Here is an 18,074-nt window from a genome sequence, read left to right on the forward strand (position 1 = left end):
TTGCCAGTTTTTTTTTTAGGGTCTGTTTACAAGGAGGGAGGGTTACCCTAGCAAGCGGGTAAACCTAGCTGGAGGGCAAAAGATAGCCCGAGTTTACAAGCAAAATTTCACAGTTTTAGGGTAACCCTACAACCCGGGACAACTTAATGCGCCGTTACACTCAAAGGGTCTGGAAACAATTACAAAGTTAACCCGGGTAGGCGGGTTAGCCCTACCTGGAGTGTTTGCAAGGGAGAAAGTTAGCCCGCCTGCCAGGGCAACCCTAACACGCAGATAGGGTAACCCGCCTACCCGGGTAACGCTAGCTGCCTTGTAAATACGACGAAGAAAAAATGAGGAAATGTGTGAGTGCTAGGGTAACCCGCTTGCTAGGGTAACCCTTTCTCCTTGTAAAAAAAGTAAAGAACAAATTGAACTAAGCGAAACCTTCTATTTTCAACATAAAATTTAGTTTCCGGACAAAAACATCACAATTACATTCACGTTGGTTGATTTTCTGGAAATGAAAGCAGAATTTGGCGTAGAGGAGGCAGAAATTTAGTTTTTTTATTTTATTATCATTTTCTCCCACCAATACCATCAAAGTTTTCTTTTGTGGTGAACCAGCCATTGATGATGGAGGTTTATTCTAGCACATTATAGTAAGTACAATTCCGCTAGACAAAGGTACTTAATATAAACCCCCTCACAAGTAATGTTGTAATTGGGGTAGCACTTTGGATGAAATACAACATTGTAAATGGGGAGAGTTTGAAGCAAGAGATATATATTCATGTTTCAAGTGATCAAAATAGCAAGTGTCCCAAGTATTTTGTCTGAGATGGTAGCTTTGGTCCCATTCCCATCAACATGTATCCTACGTAGTCAGATTATATTGACAGTATTACTTCCAGGTTGGTAGTAATATTTTTTCTCCTGATCAGCTTGCCTGACTCTTGTCAAATTGTTTGATCCTGTACATTTACAGGGTCGCACGGGCCATGGAAAACCTGGAAAGTCATGAAATCTTAGGGCCGAATATTTAAACAAACGTCAGATTAGACCTGGTTTTTGACAAGAGACTAAATCGAGGTTTAGATAAGGCCTCCAAAGACCACGGCTAAGCGTGGTCTAAATCGCATCATCTAAATGCAGTCGAGCCGCATTCCGCGGAGACCATGTCTAAGCGTGGTTTAACTAAAATTTCTATTGTTTTCCAAAAACCGCGTGTTCCGAATTTTGAAGAGGCAGATGAAAAAATGGCGTCAAAATCTCGAAATGTAAATTTTAGCCAAGAAGAAAAACTTCTACTTGCCGAGCTCGGGAAGCAATATCCCGATATAGAAAACAAAGGATATGACAATGTCAGTTTAAAAAGAAAACAGTCATCGTGGGAAAAAGTTGTGCAAAGTTTCAACGCCGGAAATCCCGATGGTAACAAGCTCGATATGAAAGCAATTCAGGGATGTTGGAAGCGCATGAAACTGCAAACGAAAAAGGAATTTGATGGGCAACGGAGGGAAAGCAAGAAGACAGGTTGTGTTAAAGCCCCGGCTTCACCAAATGCTATTAGTAAGCTGGTTGCTGACGTTATTCCAGCGTCGGTGAATCCACTGGTTAATCAATTCGATGATGACTCTGTTGAACATGCTGCCTCAGCAGTCAACAGCTCTGTGATCGACGACACTGATGAACCCGGACCAGATGTCCAATATAGTGTGCCGAGTACCAGCTCAAGCCACGACAGAAAAAGGACAGCAAGGCGAAAGAAAGAGATGAAAGAATCCGTTGTTGGGTAAGCGAATTTGCAATTTTCAATTATCCTTTATTTTACTTATTTATTTCCTGACAATTTGCAAAATAAATAATTTGAAATATATTTCTGTAAACAGTGCCAGATATGCATGCGAACAAGCAGACCAAAAAGGTGAAGATCCATTCTTAACCTTAGCCAGAAAGGAACACGAAGTGAAAATGAGGATTCTTCAGTTAAAAGAGTGGAAACTTAAGAATCAATGCATGCAAATAGGAATAGGTCTCCCCCAGATGTGTCACAAGAAAATGAAGATGTGTATCATTAGTAGCTGGTGTGAACGACTTGTAATAAAATATGGTCTAATATGATAAAATAAACAAATTATTTTATTTCTGTTAACAGTTTAGGTGAGCCATTATGGTAAAAGTAGAGACAAATTAACACGACGCAAGTGTCCATGCTGCCGAAAGCAAGGCAAAAAGGGTTTTGGGGGGCAAAGCTGTATCAACTTTAGCCAAGTTGTAACTTTTCTGCTGGGAGTTGTCTTCCTGTACCTAAATTAACTTATATATGTACGTCAGGTGCCTACATAAAATAGCGGGCGATAATTAACTTGCGTTTAGCGTTTCCACTTGCGTCTGCAGCTCCGGAAGGTTCTTCAGGTTCATCGTCATCATCATCCCAATCCACATCATTCATTTTACTTTCTCTCTGCATTATTGCAAAATTGTGCAGGGCCACAACGGTTGCATTGATAACCAGACAATTTCCAAGACGGGTACGCAACGCTACATGCAAGCAAGGGAAGCGCCGCTTCAGAATTCCAAAGCACCTCTCGATCACAATTCTGGTACGTCTTTAAGCATCATTTTAACGGAGTTCTGCTTCATTTCTTGGGTTTAGAAGGGGAGTCATGAGGTAGGATCTGCATGCTTATCCGTTGTCACCAATAAGGAGGCCATTGATGGATCCATCGCGAAATTGTTCAGCAATTGTGCTTTTGTCAAAAATGCGCGAATCATGAGTTGATCCCGGCCAGCGTTCGACAATGTTGGTAATTAATGCTTTACTGTCACAAACAACTTGAACGTTTACGGAATAGAATTGTTTCCTGTTTATGAAAGCCACTGCATTGTTCCTATCTGGACAAACAATTCTCTCGTGGGCACAATCGATTGCTCCAACGACACGAGGGAATCCTGCTGTCGTAAAAGCTTCTCTTCGTCTCATGGAAATCGGTTGGAAATGAAATGAACTGCCTTTTATGTTTCGAAATAGCTCTTGAAACCCGGTGTAGTACCTTGCAGACGGCATAATTAGACACTCCAAACAAATCCCCAATTACTTGATGAAAGCTGGCTGTAGCATAAAAACGCAAGGTCAGAAGAACTTGCTGCATTAGTGTGAGGGGCAAGCCTCCCCTCGTTTGATGTTCTAGATCGTTTTTCAAATTGGCAGTGAGTGTGATAACATAATCTTTCCTGAGGCGAAACCGTAGAGGAAAATTGGCGTCGTCATATTCTTCTAAAGGATTAAGGGCCCATTAACCGATTCATGCGCGCGCTCGCGCGCGTTGCTAAGGAGGTGAAATTTTACTTCCGGTCACTTACGTCAGCCTGAGCACGGAAAATAAAAATAACTCAAAAACTTGCAAATTCGCATACATTTTAGATGTTTTTCTTTGTGTTTCGCAAAATGCAAAGTGAAAAAAGTACAAGCGATAACAAAATAAGAGAAAGACAGAAAAACAAGAGCAAAAGAAAGAGAAAAACTAACTCCGTGTGGCTTTGTCTGATCTTACCGAAATGCGCTGGTAGTGTAAATTGCGCACGCGCTGATAGGGTAACTTCCAATAGACATCGGGTGCACTTCCGGTTTCTTTAAATGCTAAAGGAAACGCGGTTTTTCATTAAATCCAGCCTTTTTCGATGAATTTCGACTAAAGCCATGTTGGCAACGTAGCTATGCATTCCTTTTTTGAAATCATGCTTTTTTCAGAAAATTACGAATTTTTCAATATTTTGAAATGCTTTCAAAATCTGACCTTTTAGAAATGCAACAAAATCGATGCATAGCGTAATGAGGGTTTAAATTAAAATATTAAATCAATGAAAAAAATCCCGAGAAAGTACTTTGCCTGGGAGCCTTTGCATTTTTTCTGTATTAGTCACATGACCGTGGGCGTGGCCTGATGACGTCATCACTAGTGTTACTGATCATGAAAAACTTGAAACAGGTGAAAGAACTCTGAACTAATGAAAAATGATATATGGGTTATTGACCAAGCGTGAGGTCAAGATGGCTGGATATTGGCCAAGTTCTTTTTTTGCGAGTTTATGGACCGAGACGGAGTCGAGGTCCATAAACTCGCAAAAAAAGAACGAGGCCAATATCCAGCCATCTTGGCCGAACAAGCTTGGTCAATAAAGGATTTATTATATTGCTTTCGGGGAAATTTTTCTCGCGGGACACGGCGGGTAGTCCCGAGCGGGCAAGATAGCTCCATCTTGCCCGCTCGGGTAGCCAATCACAGCGCAGGATTTGATTCATCTTGCCCGCTCGCGGAGCTAGCTATATAATAAGAGGTTATATAAGACTAAATTTTCCTTAGCGACGGCTCGAAGAGATCGGTTAATGGGCCCTTAAGCCTATCCCGCAAGTGTCAGATTCTTCGAACACGTCGAGTGTTAGCCCGTTGCTGTAGGCATCTAGATCTCAAACTTCCATCCAATTGACAAAAACCTTCACTAATAAAACGTTAGACTGCGTCTCAACCTACTCATGACCAGGTCTAAGTTGCTATTGTTTGCAAGGCTGTGTTTAGACTCCGTTTAGGTGGGGTTAAGATAGGTGACGTTTAAATAACCCTGGTTTCCCAGTGGAGACCCGGTTTAGACCAAGACCTTCTTAAACGACGCCTAAACTTCGTTTAAACATTCGGCCCTTAGAATTTCATTTTCCACTCCTGGAAAGCAACGGAATTTAAGTGTGGATCATAGAAAGTCATGGGAAATTATGTATATTAGAAAAAGACAAAATAAATAAGGTTTTTTGTGATGGTTAAAATATACCCAAAATGAAAGGTGATTTTCAAAAAAAAGAAAGGTCAAGTTTAGATGAGGAAAACTTGGAGAAGTCACGGAAAAGGTCATGGAAAGTCATGGAATTTGAAAACGAAAAAGAGTATAAATAACATTTTCTCATTATCTTTTCATGATTTTTGTTTTTAAATACTTTGCAAGTTTTAACTTAGACTCCTGTTGAATTCCTCTTGTACTATCTGTAATTTTATAGAAATGCTTGAATACTGTGAAACCAGGCTGTTCCCTGATGGATTCCCAACAGAGTCGGTGTTGGCTGTAGTAAGGGATCATTTTCTGACTGCTGGTGAAGTCATGGCTATATCCATTGTCCAGGGTGGGCCATGCCCAAACTTTCTAATGCACCTGAAATTTGTAATGCGCTCAGCAGATCATTTGTGATTGAGGATTTGAAAGATGAATCATTAAAGGAAACGTGTCTTAAGGCATGTCTTTGATAATTAATTTTAGGATGACTGATGGTGATGCTGATGGCGATGGTGCACCCATAACTAAAAGCGGTTGGGATATTATGTAAACTGTTGAAATGCAAATATCTTGTTATCTTATGTACAGAATGTTTTAATGCATACCCAAACAAAGATTGCTAATATGGAAAGTGTCTACATGGGAAATGACTTACCCTATGTACATGCATACCTTAAATGTATGATGATCTGATATATAAAAACAAATTTTGATCTCACTTTAACTTAGAAGTGCATCTGAAAAGGAACTCAAAGACATTCTTCTTGAAGACCATGTTCTAGATTTAGATACCCTTCAATGCATTGGCTACAATGGTGTCCCAGCAAAAGAGAACAAAGAATCAATAAAAAGAGTTGTAGAGTAAGTTCATCATTGTAGGGGGAACAATTTTTTTGACAGAGTAGTGGACATTTTATTATTAAATGCTGTAAGAATGTATTGCAGTTCTTAAAAGCATTAAATTGCTTGGATTGTAGCCAGTTTGAAGTGTTTCACTGGCAGATATTTAACAGTATTTTTTCTTTCTGTTACTTTATATTCTGGTCCTGCTGAGTCCATCTACATGTCCTATTTATATCACTTATTAGTAAAGTGGTTATCGTGTTTACAGTCATTTGTAAAGTATTGAACATTCATTGAATTTAGTTTCATTGAATACAAGAATTTGCCCAATATGTTATCATAGCAGCATATGTAAAACAAGGTTAAACCTGGGTTGCTGGTACACTAGTAGAAAGTTAACAGCACCTTTTATCTAGTAGAACATGTACACTGTATCCAGACTGATATTTTTGTTTTTAGTTGTTTTCCCATTCTTTTCTTTCCATTCTTTTATATTTCAGAGCCATTTGCATGCATGATCAAACACCAGCAGGAGGTTTGTCCAGTCTTGTGAAACCGGAGGAGGGGTTGAAGACTTGTGGCCTATTAAAATCAATCAGGGAAAGTCCAGATATGTGGAGACCAGTGTTTGTCCCAGGTTGTGCACCTAGTGTGACAGCTACCACTTTCCTCAATGAGCTACTTGTCAATTTCAGCTTGTCAGATGTAAAAAAGCATCAGGAAATTGATGTTTGCTATCTTTTCACCAACTTTATCCAGTCACTGGACTCAGGTGGTTTAGAAAAAACCCTGAAGTGGGCAGTAGGAGCTAGTTAAATCCCACCACTGGGCCTACCAAGGAAAATTTCCATACAGTTTCTTCATGGTTGTACACCTGGATGTAGATGTCGTCCAATGGTTCTAGGTACAGTATTTACCCTGTTGCTACTTTAAAAATTTTGCATTAAGATCTGCCACTGCGTAGCAACAGCAATAAATTGAAGATATAATGACTCGGCCTCTCTCCAATTGTTTGTCAATGGCATAACGAAGTTGCTGTTGGCCATCATGTAGTCAAAGTACTCTTCAAATTCATTCAATTCTTCTTCAGACTGTAACAGGTTATCTGACACCAAATGTAGTTTATCCATGGAAATTGGAAGAAGCAACCCATCAATTCCACCCCTGCATTCTGGTAAAAGGAACAATTCATCTGGCCTGCCAGGCACAGTATCATGCTTGGAGTCCCTAATAATTATGGCGAGTGTTCCAGTGTTCCTTCACCAAATCAACATCTTTCTGTAGAACTCCAGAGAAACAATACCATGAATAAGTTGATCCAGCAGGTAGAACAATTCCTTCGATAGAAGGACCACCAGCCCTGGATCCTCTGATTAGCAGGAGAAGACCCAGCAGGGGGGGGGGGAGGTACTCCCTTATATGGGCTATATAGGTACCGGTAAATGCGGCCTCAAAGGGTGGGGTTTTTCAGGCGCTTTGGTCATAAATAGGGTATCGATTTTGACCATTTTGGTCCTAAACAGGGTATGGTTTTAGCACTCTAGTCTTGAACTGAGTATGTTTCTTGGAATAAGCCACTTTTTTATCATTATCAATTTAAGACTGTCAACAAAAGCCCTTCATAACTTATGTTTAGGGCAAATGTGCCAGCCGCAACGGTCATAAATAGGGTATCGAATTTTTGGTCAGGTCATAAATAGGGTAGCAAAAATCGCAGATTTTGGTCATAAATAGGGTAAGGGTTTTGGGAAGTGGGCCGCACACCCCACCCAACTTTTCTGGGAGTACCCCCCCCCCACCCCCCTGGGGAGAAGACCCAAACGCATGAGCATCGGCTGAACCTCTGAGCTCACACTGGATTGCACAAGAACACCATTTCCTGTGCCACAATCGCTTCTTACTTTGACTGGACAACCTCCACATTCAGCTACAAACTGAAGAAAATTTTTGGCATGAACTTTGGGATTATTGTTTGAGCATGCCAATTGTAGCCACACCATCTTTCTGCTCCATCCATTAATACAACCGTCAATAGGAAAATCGAAAGGTTTTAGTTTGTCATAACCGTCAATGTGCCAACAATAATTTGGACCTTATACACTGTACTTTCTCCTTCTTAGTCGTTTGCTTCTCCCCATTTCACAACCCTCGGGATTGAGCTCTCTAACCACTCCTACAACTACTCGTCAAAGAACTTGAAGTCCTTCCAGATGAGGGGTATACCAAATTGATTTATATCCGCTCATACAGCTGGGGCCATCAAGTTCTTGAGCATTTTACACGCCATCGCACTTAAGCTAAATCATAAGTTGGTAACCTTCTACGCAAGCTGTAACTTTGTAAACGATATTTTAGTGTTCGCTCACTTATTTGAATATCGTGCTGTTTGTCCAGTAGCTTGACAATACTTTGATAAGTATATCCTCGAAAAAATAATACTCTATCAGAGATCGTTCCTCATCGATCGACACCTCTTTCCAACATGAAGGGCAATTGTTGAAGTTGTTTTCCTGTTGAAATCCAGTCTTGGCAACATGCGATTATTGTTGAAGCCATTGACAGTCCTGCACATTTTCGTTGTGAGAAAACTGCTCAACTAACAATAATAACAATGGAAATAAAATTGGGACTTCTCTCATTTTCACAGGAAAATACCAATACCTCAAACGGCCATCTTGTTTTTGTGGGAACTTATTAGGGGAGCAATGCAGCATGGGAAAAATCTTGCAGGATAAATACTCGTTTTCCCGTACAGTGAGAAAAATATTTTTGCACTGATAAATATTTTTGTACTGGGAGAAATATTTTGATTTCGTACTGTCCCTATACCTGTGGGCCACTGTATTTTATTTTAAAAACTGGATCATTGGATAATGCATTGGCTGAGTTATCATGGTATATTTAATTATTGTTCTAATCACGTTTGTTGGATATGAGATGATAGATGACATCATGGATAGGCAACGAGGCACGCAGCGCCGAGTTGGCTAAAATCATCTCATATGAAACAAAAAAGGAAACAAAGAAAACTAAAATAAAAACGCCCCAAAAAATTAAATTTGGCGACAAAACAGCATCGCGACGAATCAAATTTACTATTGTTTTGTTTCCGAGAAGAGTTACTGAGAGAGACGTCAGAAAATGGTTCTACAGTCATACGTTGGGATCTCGTAAACAATGTGATTCCTTTCGTTTTTCATTGGAAGTAAAGTAGAGATGTGGGAGCTTGAGATAGACCCTGGGGATGAGGAGGACGAGGTTGATTCGACTGTCGGTGACCACCAGGATAACTGACTCCAAACATAGGCACGCAAGGTGTGCAAGAGTTATTTTTTTGTGAACTATAAGTCTCGGAGATAGGAGCATTCATGGAACTGTTTACAGTAATGATTTGGTTGATTTGACAAGTGTTTTTTGTTGCGATGTACAGCAAGAAAGAAACTGGGAATTTATGATGTACATATGATGTTACATCAGTAATGGTAAGATAACTAAATAGTAAGCCATAAAATGTTTGATTGAACAAACTACAGTAATCTGACACGTCTCCAGATTAATGTAGATACCATCTTATTTTCTAACAGGCAATTTTATTCGTTCTTTGATACAACCCACACTGTGATTGGTCTGACACACGCACATGCATAACTCCCTCACTCACCGATCACGTAGCCCTTCCCCCAGGGGGCGGGGCACTCCCTTATATGGGCTATATAGGTCTGTGCGGCCCCGAAGGCTATGGTTTTTCAGCCGTTTTGGTCATAAATAGGGTATCGATTCTAGCTGATTTTGGCCATTTTGGTCATAAATAGGGTACAGTTTTTGCACTCTAGCCTTGATATGGGTATGTTTTAAGAAGAAGCCACTTTTTCATCATTATCAAAAAGAAAATCAACAAAAGCCCTTCTCAAATTTATATGTTTACGGTAATTTAACATTGGTTTGAACTAGGGAGCTAATTATAACGCAGGTCTGAAACAGGGTTTTGATTCGAGGGTCAGGTCGTAAATAGGGTTTCGAATTTTTGGTCAGGTCATAAATAGCGTAAGGAATATCGCAGATTTTGGTCATATACAGGGTAAGGGTTTTGGGAAGCGGGCCGCACACCCCCAACCAATTTTTCTGGGAGTACCCCCTCGGGAGCCCTTCCAGCCCCCAAGAGGAATTTTTGCTCAAAAATACTCAAGTTAAGAGAACTTTTCACATTTTATACGAGTAGTAAGTTTACCCTTTTTACACAACACAACGCAACAATTACACTACTTCACGGAAAATTTAAAGAAAGAGAAAAAAACCTCTCTGACACGTTGAAAGTCTGATTTAATTAAATTGCACTTTAACTTGGTGCCACACAGTCTTCAAAGAACATTTGAACAGTTTTCATACTTTTTACCTTTAAAAATATCGGACTGAAAAGAATGTCATAAAATGCCCATCAAATAAAAATATTAAACCGCTACTGCAGAGACGTAAAAACACTCTAGAAAGGAAAGCTTTTTTTTTGTTTAATATCCTGGGAACAATAGCCGATAACTTGTAAGCTCTAATTGAATTTACTCCCATATGAAAAACAAGTGTCGAGTTACCATTTGTAACTAAAAATAGCAAACATCTCTTGGGAACAAGTCGCGACGATTCATCAGCTCTAATTGAATTTACTACCTTGTGAAAAACAAGAGTGTCAAATTACCCATTGTAACTAAAAAATAAAAATATCTCGTTATATTTGCATGCAATAACAAAACAATCATTACCTGCACTTACTATTGTAAATGTTAGAACTGCTTCAAATCTAAATAGTCTCGTCTCCTCTAAAACATGTCCTAAGAACTAGAACTGACGATTCGTGACCTCTAATTGAATTAACTCCTTGTGAAAAACAAAAGTATCAAGTTACCCTTTGTAATTAAAAATAAAAATATCTCGTGCCATTTGCTTACTACTCATGAACTGTTTCAAAATTCAAGACTCATCTCGTTCATAACTAGCCACCATTACACTGAAAATTATGCACTCTAAAACAACCCAATGTACATATGTAACTGTCACACTCCCCTCCAAACCGGACTAAAAATCACAAACTGGCAACATACACGTCACTCTTTATTTTTCAATTACCAAAGTCCTTGTGTTTATACCTACCTTTTGTTTCTCACGTACCATTTACCTTTACAACAAGAAATTTGATTGGCTGTTCATAGTAGATCCAATCTGATTGGTGTGACATACATACATCTCTTACTTACTCACTCACTCACTCACACATATTTGGCCCGTCCATAACATACCCGACGTGCCGACTACGAGGAATTTTTTTTACAAAAAAATAACTCAAAAACATTTTTGTGCTGACCAAAACGATCGCCGTCTCTATGGAACGCGACTTTCACCAACACTCTCGCGACACTCCCGCCATCGACCCGCCATCTTAAGTTTGTTACTTTTGGAGTTTGGAGTTTCCGCTGCCTTTACGGAAATATTTACGTGTAGGAGAGACACCCTATCCATGGAAGATATGTACAAACGTTTTCGTTTTCAAAATTAGCATTGCTATGGGATGATCCGGCCCAGCATCACTACACTTGGGTCGATGAATTCATCGATTCCTTTGCTGCACCATCATCCGAGTGATCTCACATCAGTGATCCTGGTCCAGATCACTGGATCATTCCAGTCAAATAGATCATTTTCACTCTCATGCAATAAAAATATAAATCGAAAACCATCCAGAGGAAAACGCTGAGAAATTGTGATGTTATAGAAGATAACTAAATAAGACACTTCTCCAAGTCTTAGGCCTGTGCGTTTCCCCAACCTTGAGATGTTCATCAAAATGTTTCGCAGAAATTTACAGAGCCCAGTATGAAGTTTGTGCCATGTTGGTGTACATCCATGGTACACCAATATGGCGGCTGGAAAATAGTGTAAACATGTGGAACTTACTTTGGCTATCTAGGCGACTGATTATCAGTGCTGAACAAACAAGCATTTACATAAGCACTTTTCCTAATGCTCTAACTTCTAAGAGGGCCTGGAAGGGGGGGTCCTGATCCTGCACTCCCACTCCTTTTTCACAAGAATCATGCATCCTGCACTTTTTTCATCACTATCCAGAATCCTGTTTTTCTTTCCCAGAAAAACACATTAAAAAGTCTAATTTCTACAAAAGCTAATAAATGTGAGATGTAGATTGGCCCTTTTGATTGACATTTTGAATTTACGTGTGTTTTTGAAGGTTTCTGCAAAAAAGAAATAGCTTTTTGTACCTCAGTATGATGAACGAGCACAATATGACCGTTATCATGATATGATATGGCCGCAAGATAAAATGAGACCAGAACTCTTACTGTAGCAGAGCTGACATCACTATTTGCCATATCTAGGACCATCTAGTGGTTAAGCTGTTGAAAAAATCCCCTCAAGTGAACCTGTGAAGAGACTGAAGAGCTTGATCAACTGAGTCAATTGAGCATCGAGTCAATAACTGGTATGCTATGACACCCATACCTGCCAACCCCCAGGGAACAAAAATCTGGAGACGTCTAGAAATCTTTGCATTGTAAGAATGTCATTTTCAATGATGTCTGAATACTCCCCGAAAATCACCCAAAGGCCTTCTGAATGTTTCTTCACTCCCTCAAAGCGTGAGGGAAGTGTACCTAAGAATTCTTTTTGCACCGAACCGAAATCCATGCTGGTAATCTTCACTTCGAGTGTAAACAGCGTACGAAAACCGTGCCAACTATCTTCCATGTATTGTGCGATTGGATTGGTTGATTTCTGACCAATTACGATTCTCGTTAAATATATATCGATTTGATCGCTCTGTTTCCCGTTTTCTGATGTTTTCCGATTGAGAACAGCTCAAATAAGAGCACTAAATCCACTTTTTGTTTTATTTTCCTTTTTGGATTCTCGAAAATAACAAAATTGATGAAAAAAAAAATTGAAAAAAGCCACATTAGGTATTTCCCGGGAGGTTTGGTGCCCTAACTGGGAGACCAGGAAATTTGACGAAAAACTTGGAGACAGGTATGGACACCACATGCACTTTTCTGGCATTTGGTTGGTACAAAAAACTCTGACAGTTTCAACTGGATAACTATTAACCAGGCACACTCTATAGTTTGATTTGAAAGCAGACACCACTTAGCACATGCCTGGTCGAGTCTCTTTGGCCACTAGAACGTTTATTTGGGTTGTGACGATTTCCCAAATTCCTGACAGACAGGCAAAAAAAATCCTGCATCCCGTGCCCAAATTTTGGCAAGTCCAGCTTCCCTGGAAGCAGACAAATCCCAGGTCCTGTCAAGATATTCAATGATTTCCCGATTCCCCCACTGTATTTTGGTCAAATCCCGGATCCCGAGAATACCCTTCCAGACCCTCTTCTAAAAAGGCTCAAAATCATGAGATAAGTATATATTTTTCAACTAACTTGATCATAGCCATGTGTCACTCACCTCCATAACCCTGAAATTCCAAATGCTCTGCTTTTCAAACGAAGCACACTATTGAGCTGTAAAATTGTAAACAGATATAAATATACTGCCTTTTACGCCTGATGAGGATAAAACCTTTAGTGACTCTTTAGTTTTGGCATTTAAAAGTGATGAGGTCGCGTGAAAACGATCTATATGCCAGTAGCCTGAGTGTTCCAGATAAGTGAGGGGTCTCAGGCCAAAACCCCAGCAAGGTCAGCTACATGGCGTGACAAATTAATAGATAATTGAAGGCTTTCTTGCAAAAAGGGCATATATAGCATTTCGGGCCGATTTTTATTTTTTGTAGGATCGAGCTAGTTTTTGGCAGACTGACTTGTTTTGACATTACAAGCATCGTTGCGTTATTGTTTTTGTTGATTTGTGCTTCGTTTTCAAGAAATAACACATGCAAAAAAAGTCAGTTTTCCGAGCGGCATCTTTTGGAGTGAATCCTTCAAAGGTGGATTTCGAAATGGGGCAAACTTAAATGGTTGCTATTAGCAGCTTTGACAGCATGTTTTTTTTTTGAAATAGATGTTTTTATTTTTGAAAGATGTAGAGAAATAGACTGGAAAAAAATTGACAGAACTCGTATTGAACCGGTGTCACGACAAAACAGACTTGAATCCGGCCTGTTCAGCACCTTATTCGCTTGCGCTAACGAAGCAACAGTAAGAGAATAGTGTAATTATATGAGTAATAAAACTTGTATCGGTTCGAACAACTAGCGGCAAATGCCACACTTCAGTGACTTCATTGTTTAGCAAAACAAAAGGTTTCTTTTCAGGGCTCGACACTAAGGTAGCCAACTAGCCACAGACTAGTAGAAATTTAGTTTTGGCCAGTAGGTTTTTGATTTCCACTAGCCACTTTGGCTAGTCAACAAAATGAAATTGGCTGAACTAGTTTCTGTCTCCTTCAAGGAAGACAAACACAAAATTTACACTTTTGTCAGAAACAAGGTCAGAATTTCATCGTGGACATATCATGGTAACGGGCATGTGCTGTTCAGCAAGTACATGTATGCAAATTTAAATTTGTCTACTTTTCACTGGATGGTACATAAACAGGGAACTGAACATGTTACTTTTGTTGAAAGAAACATTTGACAAATAAGACAGCATTTTTCTGAAAGCACACATCAATGCTCTTTTTTGTTATGAAATTTTTGTCATGCGCAAAATAGTGCGGAACTGTAAAGGGATGACATTTCATTTACATGTAGCGTAATAATACATGGGTGATTTGTCGTTGTATGCATACTTACAAACTTACCACTACAGAAATAATTAGATGAGAAAGATTTATTTCCTTTGACATTTAAACCAGCCGTTTTTAGCAGTCAAATTTTGCCAACAACAGTTTACAGTATTGTTCAGATAGTTGTTTTGCTTTTGACACATTTCTACTGCACCTGTCTGTGAAGAAGTCTTGACAGCTTTTACAGTGACGTCTTGGGGGTCTCAATATTTTTCCAAGGAAGTCTCAGAGAAAAACAGAGTCCTGAAAGTCTTTTCGGGAACTGGAACTTTTTTGAAACTAGTTTAAGTACAGTATAATTACCAATGTTATGTATTAAAGAGAGTTGCTTGTGTTGTGCTTTCAAGTCTTGCTAGTAATTTTGTTGTTACTGCACCTACCTGAAATTTTCACAACACATTAATTTTGCGAATTTCGCAATTAAAAAAAAAAAATCGTAAACTAGACCAATTTTGATCTATTAAAATTCAGCCTAAAACAATAGACCTCATTATGAGGCTCTGGGGAATAACTACAGAGTTTGTGGGGTTTATTCCCCAGAGCCTTGTCCTAAGGTCTATTGTGTTGAATTTTAATATATCGCAATTGGTCTATTGAAGTGATGCGAATAAGTAAGTGTCAGGAACATAACACGTGATGTTACTATTGACATATAGTACCGCCATTGCGTTTTTGTTACTTTTGACGTTATTGTACCTTTGATAAAGTCAGTTTACTAAATTCAAAGACATGTTTAAGTGACATTGCCAAGGAAATAAAGTTTGTATTACTCAAAAACGTGAAGTTAAAGCGATTCAAAATACAAAATTTTTTGCAAAGTCACCAAATTTAAGTGTCATGAAAAGTGTGCACCCGCAAATCGTGAAATAAACGTGTCGCAAAAATTTCATGTAAGAAGGTAGCCAACCACAATGCTTGGCTAGCAAAAAAAGGTTTTGGCTAGTAACATCTAAGTTATCTCTAGCCACTAGGCTAGTAAGTTGAAAAGTTAGTGTCAAGCCCTGCTTTTGTTTTTCGTTCAACAAAAGATCTCGAAAAGATACCCTTGGAAAACTGAGTTTTTTGCATACGTTATTTCTCGAAAATGAAGCGCAAAACAACAAAACCAATTATGCAACGATGCTTTTCATGTCAAAACAAGTCAGTCTGCCAAAAATTGGCTAGATCCTGCAAAAAATAAAAATCAGCCCAAAATGCTATATATGCCCTTTTTGCACAAAAGTGTTCAATTTATAATGATTTGGTGGGAGCAGTGGGAATTGACCTTCTGGAATCCCTTATCAATTGATGCCCAGCCTTGAAGACCTATCTGGAATAGACTGTTCACAGCCTCTATATTTACACATGCGAAAGAAAGATCGAGTGAAGCGAGCTTGAAGCATGTGGGTTGGGGAGTGGGGTTTGCGAGTGAAGCGAGAAAAAAGAATAGAGACTGTAGACATCTGTGGAAAAAAGTGGACTTGCTACGCTCCTGCCCCTGTTTTCGCCTTGTTACTAACAGTTCCACCCCTTGACCAATTATTTAAATTGGACCAAATAAAATTTGAGTGGTAAATTGATGACAAGTATCAGTTTGCAAACAACACATACATGCATTCAGGTGTTGTTCAACTCATTCCAAAATAAAAGCTGCTAAAAGCAGGAGAAAGCCAAAATCAAGTGGTCCTTCCAGTTTTTGCAGGATGTACACTCGTTCTTATACTATTTGCTTGAGAAATCTTGGCAAGACATCTTACTTATCTGCAGAGAATTTATTCCCAAGGTGTTTATACATGCTGTGGCACTCGTCAACTACAAAAAGTCTTCCAATCAAATTTCTTGTTGTAAAGGTAAATGGTATGCGAGAAGTTTTGATCCCGATACAGTTCAGAACGGCCATATTTATTCTTCTATAAAACAGGAGGAAGTATTCATATATTGGGCTTACTTTGACATTTTCTGTGGGTTAGGCTGAGGATTTTGTGGGTGGGTTTGATAGTCATTTGCAACTGGATAATCGGCCAAAGAAACATAGTGTTTGGCATATAACTACGAGTATGCGATGAAGGGTGAGCTTTTCCTATTAAATAAGTTTTTGAATTGAGTCTACTACTAGGTTTAAGATGTGAATGAAAAACAAGTTGATGTGGTTTCTATGATAGAATCAATTGTATTTTGGGGGGGGGGGGGTGGAATGCACTACTGGGAATGTGAAGAGGTTGTGACCAGGTTCAAATCATTTGCATGTTGTATACACATTCGTGAGTCGTGCACCCTTCTAGAGCAAGCTAAACACTTAAAGTGCCTATGAAGTAAAAAATAATTCCTGCTTATTTGAAAGGTTTTTCAAAGTAAAGAAGAATGGCAATTTCCTTTTTTGGAATATCTTTTTTTGTTTTAGAGATATTTACGTTTTTGTATTATGCAAATGAGGAAAGTGATGACGTCATAGGTGGTTCCTCTTAAACAGCACAACACTCAATCAAGAATAACTCTAGAAATATTCAAGCAGTGTTCTTCAAACTTGGCACCAGAAATCTACATCACAGAAGAAACAGAATGACAACTACTATGTTGTTGCCATGACAACACTCTTAGCTCCGATCTCTCTCTGTGAAAAACCAAATATCCCTATTTGCAACCTTTTAAAGTGGGACAGAGAGTCTTGCTCGGAACACACATGGTTCCCATATTGTTTTAAATCTCCCCATTAGATTGGTGGGAATGGATGATCCTTGTTTAAGATAAAATATGGGAATTTTAGTCTTAATTAAAACAGGACCAGCGGCATAACTGCTGTCATGGCAATGGCACAATGGGTGTCATTATGTTTCTTTTGTGATGTACACTTCTGGTGCCAAGTTTAAAGAACACTGCTTTAATGTTTCTTAAGTTATTTTCGATTGAGTGTTGTGCTGTTTTAGTGGAACCACCTATGACATCATCATTTTCCTTACAAAAACGTAAATATCTCTAAAACGAAAAAAGGTATTCCAAAAAGGGAAATGCCATTCTTCTTTACTTTGAAAAGCCTTTCAAATAAGCAGCATTTATTTTTTACCTCATAGGTACTTTAACTTTCACAGTAGTTGACCTGCACCTGTTTAGAACCTCTATTTTGATTTGTTCTTGTTAATCTGCGCCTCTTTTGTTCTTTGGGCTAGGGGTATTGTCTGCTTATTTTCCGTGGTGTTGCCTGCTCGTCTACAAAAGCTTACAAACACTAGTCAAACTTGTTCCAGTATTGAGCCTAGGTTTTTATCCATTTCGCGGTCAAAATTATCGTTCTGCTAGGTTACTCACACAGGTGGCCTGTGCAAGAAAATAATTTGCCGGCGAATTTGTTCACCCCATGACAGCCGGTCACTATGATGCTTCATTAGTCTTTCATTGCATGGTTAAAATACAAGCTAATATGGTTTTAGAGTAAAAGCCGGCAAGATTTCCGTATAACCCCATACATTTATTATGCATACAGTTCTTTGTTTAACTAAACAATAGCGAAAACAATAGCGCTCCTTTGAGACTTATCTGATTTGAATAACTCTAAATTTTACCTTTTTTTTTCTAAGTGTCGCATACTTTTAGACTTACATTTTTTTTCGAATTTTCTATCTAAAATACGCAAAAACGGAACAATTTCTTGGAGACTTAGAATAATTTTTCGAGTTTTAGGTCTAAATTATGGAAAACTGAAATGAAATA

The 18,074-nt window shown here is 38.9% G+C and overlaps 1 long non-coding RNA gene across 2 annotated transcripts in view; it reads right to left on the reverse strand.

Moving 5' to 3' along the window:
• The window catches only part of LOC149113527 (uncharacterized), a 28,310-nt gene that overhangs the window by 8,720 nt on the left and 1,516 nt on the right, over nt 1-18,074 (reverse strand). The window contains exon 2 of one of the 2 annotated variants that reach the window (XR_016206843.1): nt 13,110-13,165. This is a non-coding gene — a long non-coding RNA (uncharacterized LOC149113527). Of the gene's footprint in view, nt 1-6,725; nt 13,166-18,074 lie in introns of those variants that run through there. The other variant, XR_016206842.1, reaches the window with a different exon arrangement.

This window comes from Orbicella faveolata, unplaced genomic scaffold (assembly GCF_042242905.1).
Source record: "Orbicella faveolata isolate gen_17 unplaced genomic scaffold, um_ofav_v1 contig_15, whole genome shotgun sequence".
Classification (NCBI taxonomy): Eukaryota; Metazoa; Cnidaria; class Anthozoa; order Scleractinia; family Merulinidae; genus Orbicella; species Orbicella faveolata.